Consider the following 4,597-nt stretch of genomic DNA (forward strand, 5'->3'; position numbering starts at 1 on the left):
AGAGCGAAGTGATCTCGCAAGCTGAATATGCAAGTTTGTAACTTATTGGCATAAGCCGTATTGAGGGAATCCCAGGTTGCTTTGGTTGTGGTTGCAGCAACTACAATAGCAGCAAGAGTGGGATCTACTAATGCTAAAATTGCATTTTGGATTAACTGATCCTGACGAAACCAATTAACATAATCGGGGTTGGAAATTGTCAGGTTGTTGTTGTTGGTGGTTTCAGCTGGAGCAGGGATAGTCCCATCTAGATGACCATAAAGATTGTGTCCTCTCATGAGCATGGACACTTGGTCCTTCCACAGTGAGAAGTTATGGCTGCCTGCAAGTTTAATTGGAAGTTGGGTAACTGAGTTGAATTGAACAATGGTGGTAGTGTTAAATGCATTAGAATTGGTAACTGAGGGTGCCATTGGTGGTGGGTGGGTAATAAGGAACTTAGAACTCTGTGAGGAGAAGAAAAGCTCTTGATACCATATAGAGGTTTGAGATATAGAAGAGAAAGATACTTTTATTCACGTAGAGCCAATACAAAACTGATAAAGTACAATACCAATAGAAACCTAGATTACAGGAAATTATTAAAGTCCTAAATAGTAAAGATGACTAACTACGTATATGGATGAAATACAGGAAACTAATAATAGATTCCTAAACAAAAGGGTAACATCTATTATCTGTTAATAAAAATCAACCTCCATTCGGCTAAACAATTGATTACCGCTGCTACCATTGCTTGAGTCTATCCACAATGCCTCCATTATGGCTAGGATTAACACCGACATTAGGGTCAAGGAAGTTGTCAGCTAACGCTAGCTGCCCAAGTTATGGATTGGCTAAAGAATCTCCCGGATAACAAAGATCATCAACTTAATTACAAATTCTTGTCCAGACTTGTCTACGATACTTCAGGTAATGATACATGGGAAAACAAGATACATGAACCAAAATAATGCTCCTCTCAATCTTCAGATGCAGATGATTGTGATATAAGGTTTTTCTTTTTTCTATTGTGTGGTTGCTGACATCTTCCAACTTCCACTCTATTTTTGCATGCTCGCCTATTTCAAGGTTTTTTTTACGGATAGAGGAATTGAAATCATTCATTCTGTATCTAATTTATCTCTCTTTCATTTTATGTTTTCACAATCTGAGTTCTATTATAATCTTTGATTGCAATATGGTATGCTCAAATTATATCTATTTTGTTTTTGGAGTTTTCTTAGGCACTTTGTATTATTAATCTTTCAGTGCTAATGTTTCAAGTGTTCTAACATATAGGGATTGTCCTGGTGCTCTTATCAGTCAAACCATAGAGTCTCCTGCTATGTATTTTACCTGTCTACTCTTGAAAAAATTTCAACATATGTTGATTGATGGATCTCATTATTTTAGTATGAGTGTCAAAAACTAATCACTTGGTTGTTTTTGAAACACAATTTTGATCCATAATTATTCCCAATAACTATCAATAAATTGTATTGGATTTTGTTAGGGCACCTTTAGGTAATCTTCTTGGTTATGAAAAAGGTATTGAAATAAATTCATATATGCTTATTTATTATGGTACAATGTTATCGTTTGGTTGCTGCTCTATCATGGAACATTCCTATCCATTGATGTCCGCTTATGACTGACGAGTTGCTTGGCAACAAATGATAGCATTTTGTTGCACTATCTTGCCCAACAATGTTTGGCATATGTAAACAAATATGAATATTGTGAAAGCCCTCAAAATAGTAGATTTATTTATTTATAAGGTATGTAGATTGATTGTTGAACCTATCAAGCTTAGGGAAAAGGTAAGGATGACAATTTAGATCTATCTCTCACCCTCATAGCTACCCTAACCTTACATATTACAAATTAAAACTTGCATCTCTACGAGTTTAATTAGTGCTACGATTAGGAAGTATGACGTCTCCTTGTTGGTGTTCTCCATAGGCTCGATTAGGTACTCTCTCTAGCTATTAGTTGATCAAGTATCAACTCTAACATTCCTTGGATCCATGAATGTGTATTTCAAATCTCTAGCTATTAGTTGATCAAGTATCAACTCTAACGTTCCTTGGATCCATGTATGTGTATTTCGAATCTCCTGTTGATTAGCTAGTACCTATGTTAAGGCCTCGTCATGTCTAGCCAACCTTTCCTCCACCATCATGTATCGCGTTTCGTCAGTCATTCTCTACCACACAGGTCACACGGATATTGCTCTGATACCAATTGTCCGGATCTCAATTAAGACTTGACTGCATTTCACAAATAAGAAGAAAAACACTTGTTTTTGGGACAATTTTCTAATTATATTCAAATAGGGAAATTTGATATTGACTACAAGGAATTGAAAAAAAAATGAACTAATCTATGATAACTAAGATAAGTGGGCATCCATGTTGAGTCTCCAATCAGAATTATCGCTGAGTGATTCCTCCAATCTAGGTCGTTATATAACTACTGTTGTTGCCTTATTAATGACTCGTGATTTCAGCCGTTAAGTTCAGACTCAGATATTATTCAGCAATTCGACTCTGATTCCCACTGTTGGCATTCCTTTATTTACCTAATTAATTCTACCAAGTAGGATCATTACAAGGGTATTGAAATCAATTTATATAGGCTTATTTGTTATGATAAAATGTTATCTTTTGGTTGCTGATTTATCATGGAACATTCCTAGCCATTGATGCCCTCTTATAACTGACGAGTTTCTTGTCAACAAATGATACCATTTTGTTGCACTATCATGCCTGACAATGTTTGGCATATGTAAATGTAACACCCCGGAAGTTGGAAAGTCGAAAAGGAAAGAAAAATGCAGAATTTGACTGAAGCAAGTTTCTACGAGTCCAAACTACGGACCATAGGAAGGAAGTCGTAGACCCAGAGTTGAGTCTTGGAAAATTAAGTTTCTGAAGATTGGACCTACGATTTGACAGGATGAACCGTAGAAAGTTTGATGTGTCGTAGGGCTGACTCGTAAGATTGATTCAGATATTTGATTTAGGATCTCAAGTCTATAGATGGTTTTGACGAGTAGTACTTAGTTCTATGGACCGTAGAAAGGTTCCAGACTTAGTGAAATTTTGGAGTGAAAGTTGAGTTCTACGGATAGGGTCTACGAACCGTAAGAATTTTGACAGATCGTAGAATGATCTCGTGGGAAATGATTGAGTATTTGAGTTTCTAAAGTTGGTTCTACAGTTGACCAGGACGGGCCGTAGAAATTCCTACGGACCATAGGTCCAAACCGTAGGTCTGTCTGCAGTTATTTTAAAGAGTATTTAGGTCTTTTCCTATGCACTTAATGCCTATAGTACGTCATTTTTACCCTAATTCTAAGCTCTATAACTACCCTTCACCCTTAGAAATTTCCCCAACTCTTTCATTCCCTCAAATTGCTAAATTCTCTCCAAGGTTATCTCCAAAATCCTCTCATTAGGATCAAGGGAGAAGAAGCTAGGGATATTCAAGTTCAAGTTTTCTTCTTCATCATTGCTTAGGGATCAAGGTATGTTGGGAGTTCATCACAGGGTTCCATTCACCCATTGAGTCCCCAAAGATCCTTCAATTCTCCAATTCAATATCAATTGGTTAGGTTTTTATTAATTTTATCATGGGTTCTATTTATATGGATTCAATTGTTTGATTTTGATCATATTATGACTATTTAGATTCAATTATATGTTTTTCAATTTAAATCACATGATCACATGCATTGATCATGATTTTGACTATGAACCCTAATTTACATGAATTTAAAGAAGCTTGAATCAATGAATATGTTTTTTGAACTTATGCATGATTTATGAAAAAGGAATGATTTATGATCTAGGTTGATTTAGGATAAGAATCAATTAATTGTGAAAGGTTTTCTCACATACTTAAAGGATCATGGCTTGGTGAAAGGTTTACTCACTTAGACTTGATTCATGATTTAATGAGCTACTCTATGATGTTTTTAGATTGAATTAGTAATTGAATTATACTTTTTCATGGATGATAATATGTTTATGAATATGACTATTCCGTTGGGATTTAACTTAGCACCGAGAGAACTTTGAGGTGGAGGCTCAAATAGGGTAGTCTCTAGTAGCAACCTCTGGTTCCAAACTACGCACGTGCCCCCGTAGATTTGCCATAAATGGCCTAGCTAGTGAATCCACATATAGCATAAACTAATATCCCACAAAATAAACTAAGTAATAAAAATGTTTTATGAAGATTTCCTTATGATTTAAGATGCATTGACCATGTTCATGATTTATGATCCTTCTTAAATGATATAACTATGTTTTGTTTGGTCATGCATATCATGTTTTCGATTATGCCCCCATATGATTATGTTTCATATTTTATTGCATTTTCCTCATACTTTGTACATTCCATTTACTAATGCATACTTGTGCCTACATTGTTTCACTAATGTAGGGTGTGATGTTTCCTCTCCCTCCGCTTGTGGCTAGTTGGTGATCATTGGAGTTCATAGAGTTGGTGAGTCCTCATGTTTCGAGAACAATGACATTTTTACTTGCTTTCCATATGTTTTAGTTTTCAGACATTGTATGTGGTGTATGGGTTACATCCCGACCAGTCT

The sequence above is a fragment of the Solanum stenotomum genome, chromosome 1 (genome assembly GCF_019186545.1).
Source record: "Solanum stenotomum isolate F172 chromosome 1, ASM1918654v1, whole genome shotgun sequence".
NCBI lineage: Eukaryota > Viridiplantae > Streptophyta > Magnoliopsida > Solanales > Solanaceae > Solanum > Solanum stenotomum.